Below are 22,288 nucleotides of genomic sequence, written 5' to 3' on the forward strand. Positions count from 1 at the left end.
AATTACGCAAAATGTTACAAAATTTTATGCAAAATTACAAATGACTACACGAAATCAATTGAATTTGCAAATCATAATTATGTATAAGCGTAATTGCGAAAATGTACGCACAATTTTGCGAAATCGTAATTTGTTGATTACCATCATCAAAAAAATGCTCTATTTAGCCACCGATTGCTGGGTACAAGCACCTTCCGGTTATAAAATAATGCAACCGATTGGGAGCTTTAGTAACCATAATCATGCAAGCGGTTACTGCCTGGCAAAAAGAAATAAAATAGCGGAAGGCAGTGTCCAGGGCTGGCTCCTGCTGGCTCGGAGGTGCCGCGAGTGCTGGATTCTTACAGCTGGCTGCACAAAGACAGAAGTGGCTGACAAGCAGTTAAGTACGCTGCTGTCAGCCGTTTAAGTGAAAGCCCTTATTGTCATTGTAGCCCATTGCCTGAAATGGCAACCTTCATCCCTCACTGGTAGTATTTGCTTAACCTAAACCTTCTCTCAATGCCTCGTAGAGATGAGCTTTAAAGTTTCTGATTGGAAAACGACATTCCACAGCAGAAATCGGTATACGGAAATCAGAATTCCGCTTAAATACCTCATTACAGAGACTCATAAGTTTTAGGCCACTCACAAGGCTCAGAAGCATTGGACCAATCAGAGAATCAGTATTGTACCGCAGAAATTGGATAACCACGGTTTTCATTCCAGAAAACCTTCAACAGTCCTAATCCTAACTGCTCCCTCACTGAATTTAATCTTATTTGTCCTACCTTTCCCTATCCTTCTTCCAGATGTATCACTTAACCTATTTCCATTAGGGATAAGCAAGAGAACTTTTTATGGGAATCGGCCCTAACCTCGCTTAGTGATGTTCTAAGTGAAATTGGCAGTCAATTTTACTATGAAGCCACATTAGGCAAAACAAGAATTTATTGTAAAAATGAACGTAAAGAGAGAAGTAAAATCATCAATAGATGTAAAATGTTAATACAATTTCTCAATCATGTTAACCCTTAAAGAACACCTTCAGGGTATATTAGATACAGTATATTCAATTGATTTTTTTGTAATATAAAGTTATAACAACTTGCTCGGTCTTTCTTCTAAATCCCTTCCAGAGCCCTCTGCCCACCGACTTCTGGCACATAACCCCGACCCCTTGCAAGAAAGGGCCTGAACAGCCAACACTTTCTCTGTCTCGAGTAGAGAAAGTGCCGAGGCCCTTCCCCAAGTTGGCAGGGCTACTCTTCAGAGCTGGGTGGACAAGGTGCTCCTGGAAGGATTTGGTAGAAAAAGACCCAGCAGGTTGTTAAAACTTTATGTTAGAAGATGACTGATTGAATGTGTAATTAACAATGAAGGTGCTCTTTAGTAGCATTCAAAAGACATGCTTCCATTGATGACCATCTCACTTCTATTTACTAGAGTTTTCTATGATCGATTTTTGCCAGTTTTTGCAAAACTGATAATTTTTGTGGACTGATCAGTTTGACAAACTTGTGAAACTGCCACAGATGATTTTACTCACCCTAATTGACAACTAAGATTTTTTTTTTTTTTTTTACAAAGCCTAAGGTGAAAATAACACTACAAGACCCCAACATCCTATCACCAAGCCTAAGTAACGCCAAATGTTATTGACCTTTCTGGCCTCTTTAAACTTCTGATGTAATTATGTTTAAATTGTCTGTTGCGGTATGGAAACCGTTAGCCCACCCATACCTCGAGCGATGGGATTCAGTTCTTGATTTCTATTTTGTCCAGGGTATTATCTGCATGGAGTTTATATGATCTCTTTGTGTTAATGTGCATTTCTTCTGGGTACTCTGGTTTCGCACCATACTCCAAAAACATACAGATAAACTAATAATTCCCCTCAGTTATAGACAGTATAGGAGGTACATATGGCGTAACTACAGGGTAGCATCCCCTGCAATCACAGGGGGGTCTGGAGCAGCACATTTAAAGCAGCAAGCGACCTCACGACAGTACAGAGGTGCTCTGCTTGCTATAACTGAATTGCTGTTGTTTATCCCCTGCTTATTGCCTGAAGAAGTGGGCTGTGCCCGCGTAAAGCGTTGCATCTTTGGGGTATTTTCAATAAATGTGTATATCTATACATTTACAGTCCTTGGTGTCTGCTTTAACGGAGGCGAGTCCACCACTTCCTCCCAGCAATTTTTTAAACATTTTATGTACTTTTATCCTTCTGGCGCCTCTGTTCACCTACCAATATCTTTGTGTTAATGTGCATTTCTTCTGGGTACTCTGGTTTCGCACCATACTCCAAAAACATACAGATAAACTAATAATTCCCCTCAGTTATAGACAGTATAGGAGGTACATATGGCGTAACTACAGGGTAGCATCCCCTGCAATCACAGGGGGTCTGGAGCTGTAAGTGGGCCCCAACTAAAACTTCATTAAGGGGTCCATCCTTCAGATCAGGTATTTTTGCGACAATACTTGTTACAGGTGTGAAGATTACGATGTTTACATCAGTTTATGACCCTTGCACGATGGACCTCCAGGCTGCGAAGGTCACCGGGGATAGGCAAGGGTAATGGTGTGAACATTGGGAGGCCTCAAAGTTTTGCTGGGCGGCACCCTGATATGTAGTTATGCCTTGTAAATTAAATTATGTTTATAGAAGGAATTACATTTTGAGCCCCGCCTCTGGGGTACAGTATGGGATAGGACTATGTACTCCAGAAAACACTATGGAAGATGCCAGTTCCATTGTTCTAGGTCCATGCATAAAAATAACAATAATATTTAGAACTGAAGTGAATCTGAAGTGAATGGCTTTGATTGGACCCACATTACATAGTTACATAGTTAGTTTGGTTGAAAAAAAAATCCATCTATCCATCAAGTCCAACCATAGATACATGTGATCATTATAGACATGTAATAATTGAAAACAACTCAAATGGCAAAATCCTGATTAAAATACCAAATTAATAGTAGAATAAAGCATTTCACTAAATCACATAAGCATACGTGTTACATTTAATATTTATTGTATAGCTTCTAAAAGGTGGATTTTCACACCCTGTATAATGGCTGGAATTTTTTTCCTATGCTGACTGTAATAAGTTATTATTTATGTCTCAGATGAGAAAATGCAATAGCCCACGCACACACCTTGATCTAAATATATGAACGGTAACCAAAGGATAAGGTGAGCCAATCTGGAGGGTTCAGTTATTTATTAAAACAATCAAGCAAAGCAAGTGTCAGCATCACAGAGTCTCAGCTATATTTAGTTCCCTCATTCCACACACTAAAAATAATGACAGCATTACACAGTTCATAAAGCCCGTCCCTCCATGTGTACAGGTACTGTAAAGCTCTGGAACGAAAGCAAATCGTGTTGTTCCTCATCGTTACCTTCAGAGGACCGGGGTATGAACATCAGGAGGATTAACTGCTGCTTGAGGAACCAATCTGCAGAACCCTAACAATGCAAAACCTGAAAGCAGTGATCCAGTCACACCACACAAGCGGCCATGTTGTCAACGTATCTACGAGTGCGGAGCTTATCAGTCTCTCTGCAGGCAGGCTTTTCCCACAGTATTCCTGACTAGCTGATAATCAGTTCTAGTACTGGCCATAGCTTATGACTGATTGTCAGGAACACTACTTACTGGACCATGCAATGGGGAAGTAGTTCACCACATTGGCCAAGCAGCTCCAGGATGGCCTCCCGTATACAGTAAACACTGAGGCTTAACCCTGCAAGTACTCACTGCAGAAGTGAAACCAAGTTAAAGTGGAATATAACCCTGCATTTCAACTTTGCTCTAAAACTTTATTAACAGTATATTATATGCAACCAGCATTTTTTTTTTTACTAGACCAGCATTGGAAGGGTTACACAGTGCTTTAAAGTTCCTGGAGATTTCTGCAGACGCATCCGAAGCTGACATAGGCCCAGTGCACACCGAGCGTTTTTTGGAGCGATCCGCCGGCCGCATCCGCCTGGAAAATAGCTTGGCTAATGTATTGCAATGGGATGGTGCACACCGGCGGTTTGAGGTTTTTGCCAAGCCGCAAACGCGCCTCCTGCTGCGCGTTTGCGGTTTGCTAAAAAAACCTCAAACCGCCGGTGTGCACCACACATTGAAATACAATAGCCAAGCGTTTTCACTGGCTGATGCGGCTGGTGGATCGCATACAAAATCCGCTTGGTGTGCACCCGGCCAAATATCTGCTCTCTGCTCCCAAAACCGCTAGCGTTTTGACGATCTGCTAGCGGTTTTGGTGTGCACTGGGCCATAGATACATTTTGTTTACATAAATGTATCTAAGTGTTGAATGTGACTCATCTCTCTGACTGAGAAGGAGTTGGAGGACAGCCAAAGAGTGTGTAACATTTCTCAATAGATACATATAACTAAATAGAATGTAACAATCTGAACTTATGCATATCTCTCCACGGAACTTTAAACCTCTGTGTTTAACCCTTCCAATGCTGGTCTAGTAAAAAAAAAAATGCTTTTTGCATATAATATGCTGTAAATAATGTTTTGGAGGAAAGTTGAAATGCAGGGTTATATTCCGCTTTAAAGAGACTTTGTAACAAAATTTTCAGCCTTATTTCTTCTATCCTATAAGTTCCTATACCTGTTCTAATGTGGTCTGTATTACTGCAGCCTTTCCTAGTTGCACAGTGGCTGTATTATCTCTGTTATATAATCTAATCTTCTTTCCTCTGAAGGCTTTGTCAGGCTCAGGCACTCAGGCAGGAATGTGCTGCTCTGTTTGTGATAGGATAGAAGCTATACACACCCTCTACACACCACCTGCAGGCTCTGAGTGAGTAATAGACTGAGCTCCTCTCAGCCTATCACACTCTGGTTAGCAGCCATGCCTTTTGTTTGTAAACACTGCCTAAAACTGGCAATTCCAAGCCAGGATTGCAGCAGGGAGTGGCAGAAACAGCACAGAGGAGCCAAGGAGAACATAATGAATAGAATGGTATGCTTTTAATTGTAAGAATTTTAGAGTACAGATTCTCTTTAAACCTCATTTTTTTCATATTTACATAAAGTGTATAGAAGATTTTTATTTTCCATAAATCATTTTGTGGCTTATTTTTTAGAGCCGAGGGTAAGTTCTGAGTTTAGTTTCACTTTAAAAATAAACTGTGTAGGTAGCAGTATAGTTGCCTAATTAACTTTACTAACAATGAAAAATCATTGAGTGGGCAGTGGGCACACCGGGCAGTGGGGCTTTAAAGTGTTCTTCCAGGACTTTAGAACTCTTCTGCAAAAAGTTTCTCTCACAAAGATGATTCCACACACATTTTTATTTTGCGCATCGAAAGCAATTTTCTAAAGAAATTAAATTTTTTGATGTGCTTGATATTGATCTAACATAAACAAATGGCTGACAGGAAACTTAGAGGCAGAGATAACCGTTTAGTGGGTGAAGAAGGCATAAAATAGCACTGACAAACATCAGATCTCTAAGAAAGCTAATTTCTAGAGTTTACAAAAAAGATAATTGAGCGGAGAGAGCAGATTCTGCCACTTTGGCCAGTAAGTCGGCCTGACACTGTGCAGTGATGAAATAGAGTTGCTGGAATATGTATAGCGTGGCCGAGGTGAGATCAAGGGAGGAAATTTTATGTAAAATGTGCTTTAAACTCGGCTTACAGAAATACAGGCTCTTCTATCCTCTGGCTGAAGTGTTCTATCTTCCTACAGGACAAACATGCCCATGTCCAGCACATTATACAGGGAGCAGCACTCGCAGGTGCAATGAATCACTAAGAAGCGCTTACAGCCAAATTTTAGTACTTGACACAAGTCAGACCTGCATACTGGGGAGATGTTGGACTCCTTCCCAGTCTAATTATGAAACTACAAAGTATTATCAATCTGCCTTTAGCTCCAATGATTTTCTCCCCTTAAAGAAGGAACATGTTCACAGACCGTTCCCCTCCGCTGTTTCAAAGCTGTGCCGTGTTTAATTATTTTATTACTTAGTGTTTAGTTTTAAAGCAGTGCTGGGAGGCATTGTCGATTCACTTTCATAGTGGAAGGGTGAGCTGCACATGCATTCATTTTAATGAAAGGAAACCTAATCTTGTATTATGCTTACAGAATGTGTTTATTCAGTAGAGCCAAATGCGATGTGCAGTAATCCAGAGCAACTGGTCAGCCAACACCACTCACGCCTCTCACTGATCAAAACCAGCGCTAATTAACAAAAGAAGGAGAGAAAATCTAATCAATGTTTAATTGTAGGGAGCCACAGGATGGTCCAGATGCTTCCTGGAACCTTCTACAGCCCATTGTTCCGGCTTATTGTCCTTCAATACCCAATATTGGGTCAAATAGTTTTGTTTCTAGCCATGACTGCAGCCGTGGACAAGTCCATCTGGACTGGGGATGCTCAAGTAAGGGCAGTGTACGCCCAGTACAGGTAAGCGTTTAAGCACAGAGAAAAAAAAAAACAGCTTCCATCTGCTGGACATGTGTGGACTGTCTCATAGCTCCCAACTGTGCCTTTTTTTGGAGAGACCGTCCTTCTTTGGGAACCAGATCCCTTTGTCCCCCTTTCTTCCTAATTTTCTCCCTCTTTCATGAATGGTGTAGAGCCCTAAGTAGATATGTGACAATCTATTGACAAATGCATTTAAATGACTCTAAACTTTATTTCCATCCTTTAAAGCAAGTCTGAAGCCTTATTAAAAAAAAAAAAAAACTAAAAACAAACAAACAGATACTCACCTTCCCGTTTTCCTCTGTGTGTCTTCGGTCCTCCACAGGCTCCTCCATTTGAATCTCTCTCCCCAAGAGACTGGAGACGTCTTTGGAAGCACTCGGGCCATCAAAGACCGCCGGCTTTGTACTGTGCACACGCGAGTGCGCAAGAGAGAGCACATGCGCAGTACGGAGTGGCCCGTCTTCAGAAGCCCGAGTGCTTATGAAGATTCCTGAAGGCAGCCCAACCCGGAAGAGAGCAGTCTACAACCAATTGGTCAAAGACTGCTAATAGGGGAACCTGTGGGGTCGGTGAAAAAAACAGAAAGACTCTATAAGACCCAGAGTCTTCCCTCTGCTTAGGCAAGTAAATTTTTTATTTTTAAAATGGCTTCAGACTCCCTTTAACCTTTTTCCGTCCGAATCACGCCGATGGGCGTGGCTGCGGCGGCAGCCCTCAGGACCGCCTAACGCAGATTGGCGTAAAGTCCTGGGGCTGTAATTTGCATGAGATCTCATGCTTGGAGGGCGAAGCTCCGCCCCCTCTTCAGTCTCCGAGCGGCTATTGCCGCTTGGGAGACTGCTAGACGGTGATCACGCCGTCTAATAACACTGTGCAGCGCTGCAATCAGCACAGAAGCCTATGACAGCCAATCGCCGTAATTGGCTGGCTGTGGGGAGGGAGGGAATGGTTTTAAAGAAACAGGGATTTTTATTTAAAAAAAACCCCAATATTTATTATCAAAAAAACAAACATGGGGGAGCGATCAGACCCCACCAACAGAGAGCTCTGTTGGTGGGGAGAAAGGGGGGGGGGTCACTTGTGTGCCATGTTGTGCGGCCCTGCAGCTTGTCCTTAAAGCTGCAGTAGCCAATTTTACAAAAAATGGCCTGGTCACTAGGGGGGTTTAGCCCTGCAGTCTTCAAGAGGTTAAATATATTTTTTGATTGTAAATATTAATATGAAGGAAAACTAATGATGATAGAAAGTACCATTGTGTCTGGAATTATAAAACACCATCTTTTGCATATGAAATATTTGCAGTATGCATGACTACTGGTGTGGTGGGGGCGTTATTAGAGGTGCATCATGGGGTGTGTCTTAAAGTCTTCAACCAAAAAGTGCACTCATACAGTCTGATATTGATTCCACCTTACTGATGGAATGGGGATTGCAATGAATCCTACAGATAACCTGTTCTCTTATTTAACATCTTTCTTTGCTCTGGAGTGACTGTTGCCTCCATTTCAATCCCCCGTATAGTTTTACTCCAGAGTGACTGTAGCCCCATTCCGGTCCCTGATGTAATTTCAAAGGTACTTATGCCCATGGGAAGATGGGCCTCTATGGAGAACCTCATGTTCTGTGTTTGGCCAACATTTCCAGGTTCTCTTCAACACAAAACCAGTCAAGTTCCCCCATTTGCTGCTAATAACATAATTATTGAATATTGTGCCCAAAGTTCACAAAGGCAATCAAGCAACACCGTCTCATCAAAAGTTACATGAAGATCAAATGCTTTGTTTTTAATTAAATGGGAAAAGGTCACCAGTGACAACGATGTGGTACCGAGGCAGTACGTTAATGTAAAATCCCCACCACCAAGTCAGATTAGATCAGTGAAATAGCTCTGAAAGAGAAAACCCTGGGCCATTTACATGTTAAAAATTAATTAACTCCATCTGGCTAGCAAATACAAATTTTGAGTGGAAGACATAGTTGTCGCTTTGGAGGAACGCTCTTAATTAATTCCTTCCCTTATGTTTTAATCCTTCACAGATTCACGGGGGCACGGTGGTAAATTAGCTCGTATTAATTTATTGTTAATCGTCATTCTAATAAATACGGATTTTGAACCCTGTATGTAAATGGGCAAACATATAAAATAAAATAATAATCTATAAACAAAAACAAAAACCCTCCTAAAACCTCAAAGAAATTTCCAGCAAACATTGGCGTGTTTATTTTGTTTTTAATTAAAGAGCGTGTTGGTTGGCGGGTAGGGAAGTTTGGGACTAATGGTTTTCTGACTACAGTTCTAATTAAGCCCTACTGAATGCGAGATGAAGAATGTTCACACTCTAATTGTGTTTCGATATTGTCTTGCAACGAGACCACTCCATTTAATTTGCCTTAAAACTGAATCAGATATTTGTTTAGATGTGTTTACTATTAAACATAATAAACATAATAAGGCTTGCAGGCGGCACAACTAATTCCATCCTTTTTTATTTAGATCTTTTTGTGAGCTTAAGTTGCTTACGAGCTGTGTCTGTTGAAAAGGTTCCCAGTGGCTCAGAAGGCTTTCATATGGTAGAATAGTCTGTGGACTGTGCTCTTAGCAGATTCAGATAGTCCACGGCTGATAACGGCAATAAAGAATGGGAACGACAATTAATAAAAAAAAAAGATAAAGTTAATATAGATCGTGTTTATTTTTCACGCAGAGTTTGGTATTGATTAGGAAACAAATAATATGCCAAGCCGCTTAAGGGGCATACACACGCAATAACTCACGCTTGACGATTGAGCATCAATCGTTGAAGAAGGCTATTCGGCTATAGCCAAGCGGAATTTACTGTTCACTAGAGAGGGGAGGAGGGACACGGGGGGTGCAAGAGTGAGCAGCATCTGCTGGGCAAAACTGTGCTCTTTCATTGCTGCTGCTTAGTGATCTGGTGTCTGGGATTGCTAAACAAAGTTATGTGTCAAGAACACATACTGCTAGGTCCTTGTCCTAGAAGCTTTTCCTTGCAGGTGTATAAGGGACACTTGTTCTATGGTTCTAAAGACAAAATTATTATTATTATTAATGTATATAGCACCATCATCTTCTGTAGCGGTGCCTAATATAAATTAGAAGACATGGGTGACTTTGGGAAGTACTACATAAGTATGACAAAATTGTTCTCCAAGAAATATACAGAAGTTTTAACAAACAATAGGGGAGAGAGCTCTGCCCTAACTAAGCTAATGCCCTAACTAAGCTCGGCCCTAACTAAGCTAATGCTGTAATGTCTTGTCACAGTCAGATTAATGGGTCAAGTTGATAATTTCCAACAGGTCTGATCAGGTTTCTGATCAGTTTTCTGATTTATTCTGTACGTAAGTGATTGGAAAATCTATCAGAAATCTTATTGGACCTGTTGGCACCTCTCTGAGCTTCAGGGATTGAAAAAAATGGACCCAGAATGTGCAGTGGCTACTCTTCAGCTTTGTTCTCTAAGCAGCTTTGATTTTAAAGTGGTATAATCAACATTTCTTCTTTGCGTGGTAAGAGATTCTTTATAGCAAAAAAAGGTACTACCAGAAACAACACTGGTAGCAGAACAGCATTCAAACCATTAAAAACACAGCACTTCAGTGGAAAGCTTAGCGCTGTTGCCGAACTTGAGGAAGTGATTACAATAGTAGCTGATAAGAAAACAAACAAGATAATATACACACTGCTAGCAGTGTCTCAGCTGAATACAAGCCAAAAGTGTAAACAGTAGAAGTCACATTCTCACTGGTTATATTGTAATATATAACTACAGCAGCTATGCAGTAAATTACAATGGCAAATTTTATTGCTGAAAAACTACACTGTGGTAATTGTAAATAGATAATATTACTTGTGAACAAAAGCAAATAGGATAACTGTATAGGTAATATAAAGTAGCAAAACGTTTTTACTGAATGTTATGTCAGAGTTTAATCCCTCTTTGGGCCCGGTTCTCATCTGCGTTTTTTTGCGGATCAGTCCGTACGGATCCGGTCATCTAGATCCGGGAAAATGGTAAGTTTTTACAGCCAGTGTGCTGTAAAACGTCCATTTTCATTGGTTCCTATTTTGCTGTAAAACCTTCTGTTTCTGTTCCGCTGAGCGAAAGGGTCAGGAAAATTGGGTACTGCTGCATTTTTTAAACCGGAACAGTACGGCTGGATCCGCAGCTAAAAGCTAATGTGAACCGGGGCTTAGTATAATTTTTACTTGAAGTTTAATTATGCTTTATGTAGCACTTTTTTAACCACTTGATGACCCAGCCTTTACCCCCCCCCCCCAAGGACCAGCACTGTTTTCGCTGATCTGTGCTGGGTGGGCTCTACAGCCCCCACCACAGATCAAACACCAGGCAGAGCGACCAGATGGCCCCCCTTTTTTCCCCACTAGGGGGATGATGTGCTGGGGGGGTCTGATCGCTCCTGCCTGTGTGTGGCTGGTGGGGGGGGGCACCTCAAAGCCCCCTCCACCGCAGGATTCCCCCTCTCCCTCTCCTCCCTCCCTTCCCCGGAGATCGGAGGCTGCACAGGAACGGATCTGTCCTGTTCAGCCTCTAACAGGCTCCTGCCTGCCATGTGACAGTGATCCCCGGCCGCTGATTGGCCGGGGATCACTGATCTGGTACAACGCTGCTACTGTTAGCAGCGTTGTACAAATGTAATCAAAGCGGATTATTTCCGCTTGTGTTTACATTTAGCCTGCGAGCCGCGATCGGCGGCCCGCAGGCTATTCACGGAGCCCCCCGCCGTGAATTGACAGGAAGCAGCCGCTCACGCGAGCTGCTGCTTCCTGATTAATTAGCCTGCAGCCGGCGACGCAGATCTGCGTCGCTGGTCCTGCAGCTACCACTTTGCCGACACGCGTTATGAGTGCGCGGTCGGCAAGTGGTTAAAGGGAACCTAAACTGAGAAGGATATAGATTTTTCCTTTTCAAATAATACCAGTTGCCTGACTCTCCTGCTGACCCTATGTCTCTACCCCACAACAAGCACGCAGATCAGATGCACTGACTGAAGTCAGACTGGATTAGCTGCATGCTTGTTTCAGGTGTGTGATTCAGCCATTACTGCAGCCAAAGAGATCAATAGGACTGACAAGCAACTGGTATGGTTTAAAAGGAAACATCCATATCCCTCTCAGTTAAGGTTCCCTTTAGGACTCATTCACACTACGACAGCTTTTCAGAGAGTTTGTGATTTTAAAAGCTCCTGCTAATGTTATCCTATGTGAGTGTTCACACTGGAGCGATGTGGTTTTGTAAAAATCCCCCATAGCATTGCATTAGCAAGAGCTTTTAAAATCTCTAGCGTTTAAAAGGCTCGTGTAGTGTGAACGGGCCTTTCAAGTCTATCTCCACCACCAGGAAATTTTTCAGCAGGTACCGCTGCCCCATAGATTTTACTCCTGACCAGCTTATACAAATAATGGCTACCTACAGTTAAAAAGTCATTGTGCTGTATGTACACCAGAAAAAAAAAAATCGGTCACCATTTTTACAGCATGTAAGGCACATATCCTTTGCATCAAACAATGACCACAGAGATAACAATGTGAATCTAAATGATTTAATCACTTGCCGACCGCGCACTCATAACGCGCGTCGGCAAAGTGGCAGCTGCAGGACCAGCGACGCACATCTGCGTCGCCGGCTGCAGGCTAATTAATCAGGAAACAGCCGCTCGTGCGAGCGGCTGCTTCCTGTCAATTCACGGCGGGGGGCTCCGTGAATAGCCTGCGGGCTAAATGTAAACACAAGCGGAAATAATCCGCTTTGTTTACATTTTTACAACGCTGCTAACAGTAGCAGCGTTGTACTAGATCAAATGACAGGCAGGAGCCTGTTAGAGGCTGCACAGGACAGATCAGTTCCTGTGCAGGCTCCGATCTCTGGGGCAGAGAGGGAGAAGAGGGAGAGGGGGAATCCTGCGGTGGAGGGGGCTTTGAGGTGCCCCCCCCCCCGCCACCCACAAGCATGCAGGAGCGATCAGACCCCCCCCCCCCACAGCACATCATCCCGCTGGTGGGGAAAAAAGGGGGGTGATCTGGTCGCTCTGCCTGTTGTTTGATCTGTGCTGGGGGCTGTAGAGCCAACCCAGCACAGATCTTCTAAATCAGCGCTGGTCCTTAAGGGGGAGGGAGGTAAAGGCTGAGTCCTGAAGCGGTTAAAGGCGGCTCCCTTGTTAACATCTTCATATGACTAATTACCCTAAAAATACTTTATACAAACAATTGTCACCAATAAGATGCTCTGCACCATGTTTGTTATACTGCCTTGCCCTCAGGTGGCTGGAGAGCATCCTCCCACTCTATGCCAATTAGGTTAAGTATCTAGTGACGATCATCTATAATTAAAGTGGGTCCGAGATGAACTTTTACTCATTGCATAATTGTGTTCCTTTCCTATAGTTTATAGGGCATTCCTCAAGCCAAATACTTTTTTGTTTTTGTTTTAATCCTGTAATTCCCTACAAACTAAATAAGCCCCACTCACAGTTTTCAGAGAGCCAAGGCAGTAGCAAAGGCTCATGGGAGCTCAGTCTGGGCAGGAGGAGTAGGAGGTATTAGTAGCCAGAGATTTCAGAGGCAGAGGGGAGGAGGGAGGAGGAGGGGGCATTAGGTTTTTTTCAGTCTGAGTGCTGATAGTGCAGATACGCCTGCCTCTGTGTAATGTTTACAAACAACATGGCTGCTGTCATTGTATCACAGGGAGAAATAATCATATTCTAATAAAGCTGTATGCAGACAGATTTTCTGTTTAAACCATCTAAACTGTACATAAGATATATAGACAAGTTACTTGTTATAGTTAGTTTTTCATCTCGGATCTGCTTTAAGCTCTTTATTTCATAAATTTTGAAGTACAGTCAGCAAACCTATTGCTTTTTGAGCATACTTATGATATACGGTAGGTGCAGGTCTGATCTTCTCTCGTATGTTGTGATCTGCAGTCCTGCCGGACGTGACCAAGGCACACCAACAAGATTTTGAGGCTTGCATTACTATCCTACCTTTAAAAGGTTAAGCGCCTACCCACTCGGCAGACTTGGCGCCGCTATCTTCTGGCAGGTGGCGATCTTTAAATGTTGTTTATGACGTCTGTTTTTATTATGCCTTCCACTAAAACTATACAGCGCTATTTTGCAGGAAAAACAGGGCTGAGATATTCCAAGATAAAAATGCATAGTAGCGCCATAATGGATCATCTCCCGGCTCAATTTCCGCCTGAAAGCAACAAGCTCGTTGTATTTTTACGATGCAATTAAAATGATTCACACACGCCCAAATCAGCATTTGTTCAGGTACAATGTTTGATTTTCGAGTTACAAACTAGTTGCCTTGGCTTTTTCCGTGTAAGCAGTCAGAGATAAAATTTGTTTTCTGATACCATCAGCACTATACAGAGTGCTTGCCATAAAACTATACTAACCAGCGATTCGTGGCTCAGAGGCAGAGATTAAACTATCCCCCGAGTTCAGGCGGCGCTTCCTGCACCATTATGGCTTTGCAGATGAGCAGCGCTATGCAGCACGTCTGTTTAATTAGCACAAATCCAACGTTTATTCGAGGGATTTTGCATTAGAATAGGTATTCGGAACGTCTTGGGGGAAAAAGAAAAATTTTGCTCGTGGGTTTGATTTACGAAATGCTTGCTTATTTATTTATTGTTGACATGGCCTGGTAAACAAGCAATTACGGTTTTTGTGCGCCTGTGTATTTTTCACACTGCAGGGGACACATTTTGTAAGCAATTAATTTTTTGTATTAATCATATGCAAAATATGTTAAGCATGATTACAAAATATGTTAAGCATGATTACGGGTCAACATATGAATCAGTCAAATTAATTATTGTTCAAGGGCACTTGATTTTGAAACCTGGAGGGGTAATCCCATGTAGATGCAATATAGTGGTTTATATATACATTTAATTAAAGCCAATGGGTACCGTTTCAAAAAAGAAAAAGTCAGATACTCACCTAAGGAGAGGGAAGGCTCGGTCCTAATGAGCCTTCCCTCTCCTCTCCTGATGCCCTCGGTGCTGCGCTGGCTCCCCCGTTCACGTCCGCCACCGCAGGGACTTCAGAGATCTTTGGGAGCACTCGGGCTTCCGAAGACGGGCCGCTCCATACTATGTACGCGCAAGCGCGTCATAGAGGGCGCTCGCGCATGCGTAGTGTGGAGCGGCCCCGTCCTCGGGAGCCCGAGTGCTCCCGAAGGCTTCCGAAAGCTCCCTTCGGCATGCGGAAGTGGCAGTATTTGACCGAACTGGTCGAATACTGCCACGGGGGATCCTGCGCGGGACCGGGCACCGGGAGAGGAGAGGGAAGGCTCATTAGGACCGAGCCTTCCCTCTCCTTAGGTGAGTATCTGACTTTTTCTTTTTGAAACGGTAAACATTCACTTTAAATTTCTTTAAAGAGGATCTGTCGCGAAAATCTTTAAATTTAAAACATATACAAATAAGAAGTACATTTCTTCCACAGTAAAATGAGCCATAAATGACTTCTCTTCTATGTTGCTGTCACTTACAGTAGGTAGTAGAAATCTGACATTACCGACAGGTTTTGGGTTAAATTCAAGATAAGGTGTTGCGCCCAATTTAGACAGCAGCAATAACTGTGAGGGGGTCCCGCTTCCTTATATTGTAATACTGGATAAACAAACAGACTGCGCTTGTCAAAAATGGATAATAAATAAAAGCTTTAATATGGTTGTCAGGTGCACAACCCAAATTCCTTTGCATGCATATTTATTTGGGTTGTGCACCTGACAACCATATTAAAGCTTTTATTTATTATCCATTTTTGACAAGCGCAGTCTGTTTGTTTATCCAGGTTTTGGGTTAGTCCATCTCTTCATGGGGGATTCACAGCATGGCTTTTATACTTTAAATTCTTTAAAAGATTTATACAAAGATGCTGGCCAGGGAACCTAACTGAGAAGGATATGGAGTTTTCCTTTTAAATAATACCAGTTGCCTGACTCTCCTACTGATCCTGTGTCTCTAATACTTTTAGCCACAGCCCCTCAACAAGCATGCAGATTAGGTGCTCTGACTGAAGTCAAACTGGATTAGCTGCATGCTTGTTCAGGGGCTGTGGCTAAAAGTATTAGAGGCACAGGAAAAGCAAGAGAGTCAGACAACTGGGATTACTTACAAGGAAAAATCCATATCCTTCTCAGTTTAGGTTCCATTTAAAGAGACACTGAAGCGAAAAAAATATATGATATAATGAATTGGTTGTGTACTATGAATAATTACTAGAAGATTAGAAGCAAATAAAATATTCTTATATTTTTATTTTCAGGTATATAGTGTGTTTTCTAACATTGCATCATTCTCTAATATGTGCAGATTACACAACACTCAGCATTCAAAATGATTCTTTCAGAGCAGTCTGTGAACTAATGACCTCTCCTCTGGCAGAGAAAAAGAAAACTGTTCACTAAGGCTAGAAACCCACTAGGAGAGCTTTTCTGAGCGCTTTGTGATTTGAAAAGCTCTAGCTAATGTAATGCTATGGGTGTGATCCCACTTGAGTGATGTGATTTTATAAAAATCCCCCATAGCATTGCATTACCAAGAGCTTTTTCAAATCACTCACGCTTACAAAGCGCTCCCAGTGGGTTTCTGGCCTTACAGTTGAGATAATAAAAGTCAGAAGACAGCCCTCTCCACGACTTTGAAAGTCGTAGAGATTAATGGCTTGTTTGCATAGAGATAACAACTGGAGTTTCTTAACTCTTCCTGTACAGGAAACAATTACACTGATGTATCTGATCTTAATGTTTTATTTCTTAGCTGTACTACACATACAAATCATAAGATCATATTTTTTTTTCGCTTCAGTGTCTCTTTAAGTGCTAGTGATTTTGAAAAGCTCTTGCTAATGCAATGCTATGGGAGATTTTTACAAAATCACATCACTCCTATGTGTGAACACAAATATAGGCTAACATTAGCAAGAGCTTTTAAATTCACAAGTGTTCAGAAAAGCTCTTGTAGTGTGAATTGCCCTAAAAATGAAAGGAACACTAATGGTGGCCACTAATGACACAATCTGTTTTGTCCAATCTTACTACTTCAATTTAATATAAGGGACTGTAAACTATCCATTCAATATATTCACTCTTACCATTACCATTGGAATACATAGATTTGGGAAAATTGGACAAAAACATATTGGGTCATTAGTGGCCACCATTACGGTGGCATTCCTGGTGCTGGAATTGGTAACAGGTTACTTTTGCCCTCTCATTATCCCTTCTCCCCTTGCCCAGTCATTCATATACCGTAGGCTTTACATTAACAAGGCAAGATAAACAAATTAAAAGTATGTCAGAAGCAGAGCCTAAGCATAGCCCAACAGCCAAACAAATTCACCTGCAAAACAATGGTGTACAGTTTATTGCATGAATGCAAACTACATGTGGTTCAGCACATAGTATTGTCCTTATTGAATTCACATGTTCTCCAAAGTTTACTCCTAGGAGATCATTTTTCATCTTCTGTTCAAAATAACTTTTTCAGCACCCCGCAATTCAATTGAAATAGTACCAACAAGTAGGAAGAATAATTTTGACTGGACTTTTTTTTTGTTTTTTCTTTGGAGTATTTTTCTTGCTTGCGCCCTGGTTGAAATAAAAGCATCTAAAAACCGCTTAAAATCGAGGAAATAATATGAGGTGGCTTACCTCAATAACAAAATCCTTGTATATGATCAGGCCAATAAGGTGCCAAATGAACAATTCGATATGGCAAAGGGAGCCTCTGGCTTTATTTGACAAGGGGCTATGTGCAATTCATTTTTTCACCTGAGTTTTCTCCAAGGTGACATTTTCACCCCTTGTAAATAAAATACCTTTTAAACCCCCAACAAGCAAACAAATACTCAAAATAAATTTTGACAGTACTTTTTCTCCTAATTTTGGTACTTTTCCATTGCAAATTGCTAAAGTGTTTTTAAATCAACAATGGAAAATTATCTCCTAGGAGAAAACTCAGGATAAAAAGTGAATTGCATTTGGGCCAAGGTGTGAAAAAAAAAATCACCTAGGAGAAAACTTAGGAAAAAAAAATTGAATTAGGTCCCTTGTGAGGTATATCTTCATATCAATCACGCTGAGCTCTTTCTAATTTTTTGGCCACTCATGATGATACAATTAACCACAGTACCAGTAGCTGCCAAAAAATCTAACAGCAGATTCACACTCAGGCACAAGCATTGTGATAAATATATCCCTATGGGATCACTGCAGTGTTTGCAGGCCTGGATTTACATCACAGGAGCCTATAGCCACAAAAAGGTTAGCTGCTGTGCCTGCTGTGGATTTACATCACATGAGCCTAGAGGCACAGACATCCTAACACCCTAGACTTCACCCTCCATGCATCTACAAACCCCTGCCGAACCACATCAGAAGTTTGCTGGCTGGCCCAGTTGTCACTTCTCCCTTAGTTCCCTTGCTCATCATAGGTAGCTACAGGTGCCCCTAAATACTGAGGATAGCTGTAGCTACCTAATGCTAAGTAGATTTGTAGGTAGCTAGAGGTGTCCCCGACTAAAAGGAGATCTGATCAGTGCAATGCTAGTACCGGGGTGAGTAACCTCTCATTTACACTCTGTTCTGAACTCTGCATAGGTAAAGTAGGAGGGAGGCACTTGGGGAGGGGAGTGAGCCACCTATCCATCATCAGGCGCCTGTAGGCACGTGCCTACCCTGCCTTATGGCCCTGAGTGCTTGCATTATAAATAAATCACAAATGCACTGCAAGCAATATTTTGTCGTTGATCACAATGCAATTCTCAGTGTGATCCAGGCCTAAGTGCTTTTGCAGATGTTAGGCACGGAATAATAATAAAAACAACCAAAAACTATAACTGTGATGGCTTAACCCCGCACATAGATTTTTTTTTTTTTTTTTTTAAGAAAATACAAAGCTTGAATTTGTTTTTTCATCTTGTTCCAAGCCACCAAAAATCGAGGTTTCTTACATAATAAGCTTTGTGAGATAGCGAAGAAAGCAAAAGAATGAATTTAAAAAGATAAAAAACGGTAAAACTTAGAACGTGGCCACTGCCAGAAACGATTTTTCTCAAGCTGTCCAACATCAATACCATTTTCATAGGTCTAGACAGACTTTACCATAATTTGCTATCGACAGCCAATGGTAAGAGCAAAACAGCTTGAGGCTGAGGGAATAGGTCATGCATCAAACATCAGCTGTAACTATAGAAGCCACAAAACCTGAATAATTACCGGGCTGTCTTGAATTTGTATATAAACCAAATGTAGGTAGTGCCGTGACACAGTACGTGTACACAGTACGTTCAGTTAATTTCACAAACGTTACTTCTAACACAGCTAAACTCTAGCATTTCTGTAGATATTGTTAACAAAACTTGTATTAATTAATAACACTGATCGAAGGTTTCAAATACTTTTGCAGACAGTTTTGTTAAATGATTGCAACAGCAGTAACAACATAGGGGGCATGGTAGGTGGCACTCTCTCCTTTCAGCACTGGGCAAGTGGGCAAAAGTGTGGCATAGCGAATAGCACTACCACCTTCCAGTGCTGGGCCACTGATTCAAGTTTGGGCCAAGACACTATCTGCATGGAACTTGTATGTTGTGTGTGGGTTTAGTCTAGGCACTCCAGTGCATGCATTTAATAAAAGCACCCAGTGAATACAGCGCAGGAAATAGTTTAGTAATTTTAGAATATCAGTACAATGATAAATATTCTACCAATTCATTCATATAGTAAAACATTGGCAATATTTACTGATATTTTACTATGACCTAACCTAACCCTACTCTCACACAGAACCCTCCCTCTGCCAATGCCTAACCCTAAGGTGGTGCTTAGCCCTAAGACCCTCCTGGTGGTGCCTACCCCTAAGACCCCCCCTGGTGGTGCCTAACCTTAACACCCCTCCAATGTTACCCTATCATGCCCACCGCATTCTATTGAAAAAGGTACCAACAGGATTGCAGGCTCTGAGCCACCCACCATGCAAACTGGCTACAAATAGCAGGCACTTCGACCCCAGTGACTGCTGTTTTATTAGGTGTCTCACACCCTTTTCAACTGTTCTGACTCCAGTTTTCTACCACATTCCAAAGACATACATATCATTGAATTGTTTTCTCTCAAAGTTGACCTCATACTATGATGGGCTATGGTAGGGATTAGGTCATCTGAAGGACTTGTTTTGTGACGATATATACTGTGTAAAGTGCTGCAGAAGATGCCAACCCTTAATAAATACAAAATCAACAGAACAAAAATAAAGAGGGTGAATGCTGGACATGGTCAATAAGACGCTTATGTTTCCATCTTATATACAAGTCTAATGCTGGGAATACACGGTTCGTTTATGCCGTGCGTTTTTGCCGCTCGATTTCAGCTCTCTATTCAGCTCTCGATTCTGATCTTCCTCTTGTTTTTCTTATTTTTTCCATTCACTTCTATCTATCTAAATCGAGTGGCAAAACAATCGAAAGTGAGATCGGACATGTCGGAAATGATCTATCAAACCATCTAATCAGCTACAAAACGAACCGTGTATTCCCAGCATTAGGCCCCATTCAAACTATTGGAATGAGCTGGCAGTCAAATGAACACCTGACTTGATTAATACCATTTCTATATCACCGATTCAGAAAGCATTAGCAGTGGCTGTTATGCTCACCCACAGAGTACCCTTGGGCCCTACACCACTTTCAGCTGAGTACACTAGTCCCACCTTTAGCCATCCTGCTGCACTGATGATGGACGAATCACTACTAACCAAGCGAGCAAGAGCAAAGTGGGAAGCACTGCAGGCAGGAGCAGCTGTTTGTCACAGACACACATTAAAATCTACATTGTGCAGCCAGAAAAGATGGGAGCACATCCATCCTCTTTCCACCAAGGCCTGGGCCTTGGTCGGCAGCTGGCCAAGGGGCGGCTGGATATGAAATTGCTGCATATGGAAGAAGAAGCTGCAAATGGAATACAAAGATGAGTAGCAACACATGGAAATAGGGAGTTGCTGCCCGAGGGACTTGTAGAGAACTGATGTAGGCTGCAGTACAGGAATATTAGACATGTAAGACGAGGGCTGCACAAGGAATAGTAATGGGGGGGCTGCTGTACAAGGAAGGGAAGCTGCAAGAAAGTTGGCCTTGCATGGAAGCAAAATATATTAAGGACAGTAAAGATTACAATCTCTACATCCCTCTCACTACAGTTAAAGCACCTAGTGTTGTCTGTGCTAGCCTTTGACTCTTTGCTGCTATTTCAGAAAATGTCTTTGAGATGGAGGTTAGTGTGCGAGGAGTCTCTATAATGATCTTGCTATAAGGCTCAATCACACTTGGACATGCTCGTATTCTATGGATAAGCTGCCTTTATAAGCACCAGGGAAAAAACACTGCACTGAGACGAGACCTATAAAATACTACACATTATTTTTGTTTGTGCCCCGCCAGGAAACGCAGACGTCGTCACTGAGCGCCTACATCCACGGCACTTTGCTTGACAGCCCAGTAAGTGCATCTTGCCATGTAGTCTGCCTGCTTAAACCCAGGGGAACCAACAAACGCATTTCAAAGGTTTGTTGTCCCCGAAGAGATGAACTTGTACAAAGTCTACCTGCTAAGAGAACAAGAATGGAAGGGCAGCTCCTGTTATCCGTTTAACAAAGCAAACCATGACACTCATTCCAGAGAATCAGACAGAACATATGAATACCTCTCATTGCTTCAACCAGGAGATGTTACTGTCACTTCTATCCAGACGCCAATAACCCAAACAGGACAGGAAACATGGCAAGTGTGCCAAGCAGCAGCTGTAACATGCTGACAGCACTGTGGTCTATGTATTAAGACTAGATGGTGGAATATCTGAGACAGCTCAAAATGTCTTTACGCCAATAATATTTGTATCCATTTCTATTGTATAATTCTATATTATCCCTGCGTTTGTATGAGTTTTACAGGCAATATAATTTCCTCCCATATTTCAAAATCATTTAGATCAGTTAATTAGTCTTGCCCGTGTACAAGCGCAGCAGCTGTCTCCCTAAGCAAGTCCTGACCACATCTGCGCAGCAGAGCAAAAGCCATTTATAAATGAAAGAAAAAGTCGTGTAAGAGTGGCCTTGTGCTACTGCACAGGCGTGGCCAGTATTCTTGCAGGTGCTCTGCAGCTGTGCTTGTAAATGGATTGGTGCGCAGACACCCAACAAGCCCTTGCTGGATTTGTTTAGTCCAAGTGCAGGTCCCAGTGCAGGTTTGCTGGGGTCTATAGTGCTCTCCCCAGAATTCTTTTCCAGCTGGGTGGCATGAAAAAGTAGCTGGGTAGGGCAGAACAGGAGAATGCAGGGTCGGAGAAACTCTGCAAAACAGCACAGCATAGGAAGAGGATGAGAGGCCAAGCCGATGACAGCCGAGTGCTCACTAACATTAGCCAGGAAGAGCACCCGGGTAGAAGAACCTGAGGAGAACACTGGGTCAAGAATGATAGAAGAAGCCTCTGAAATATTCAGACTAGAGAGCCAAGTATGCAGCAAAGAGTGTGTGGATGCCGCGATGAAGAGGAGTCCCTAGCCTGCACTGGAGCAGGTAAATATTGCACTGGCCTGCTGAGCTTACTTTGCAGAAGAGGGTGGACAATCAGGCCCTCAGGCCACCTCGCGGTGGTAAGTGCTACTCTTATGCCACCAAAACTGCCGTATTCCAGGAGAAAAACTAAAGGGGCATTTCACCTTTACTGCACTACCTTAAATAGCATAAGGACAGAAAAAGTATAGGCAGC

At 42.3% G+C, this 22,288-nt stretch overlaps 1 protein-coding gene and 1 long non-coding RNA gene across 7 annotated transcripts in view; one reads left to right on the plus strand and one right to left on the minus strand.

The window, feature by feature from the left end:
- The window catches only part of MDGA2 (MAM domain containing glycosylphosphatidylinositol anchor 2), a 1,075,710-nt gene that overhangs the window by 861,121 nt on the left and 192,301 nt on the right, over positions 1 to 22,288 (minus strand). The window lies entirely within an intron of this gene.
- LOC137531941 (uncharacterized) overlaps positions 1 to 22,288 on the plus strand; it is a 97,015-nt gene that overhangs the window by 41,160 nt on the left and 33,567 nt on the right. For 3 of the 5 annotated variants that reach the window (XR_011023808.1, XR_011023806.1, XR_011023807.1), the window contains one exon: positions 6,258 to 6,435. The exons of the other annotated variants lie outside the window; for them this stretch is intronic. This is a non-coding gene — a long non-coding RNA (uncharacterized lncRNA). The remainder of the gene's footprint in view (positions 1 to 6,257; positions 6,436 to 22,288) is intronic. 5 annotated transcript variants of the gene reach the window in all.

The sequence above is a fragment of the Hyperolius riggenbachi genome, chromosome 9, assembly GCF_040937935.1.
Source record: "Hyperolius riggenbachi isolate aHypRig1 chromosome 9, aHypRig1.pri, whole genome shotgun sequence".
Taxonomy (NCBI): domain Eukaryota; kingdom Metazoa; phylum Chordata; class Amphibia; order Anura; family Hyperoliidae; genus Hyperolius; species Hyperolius riggenbachi.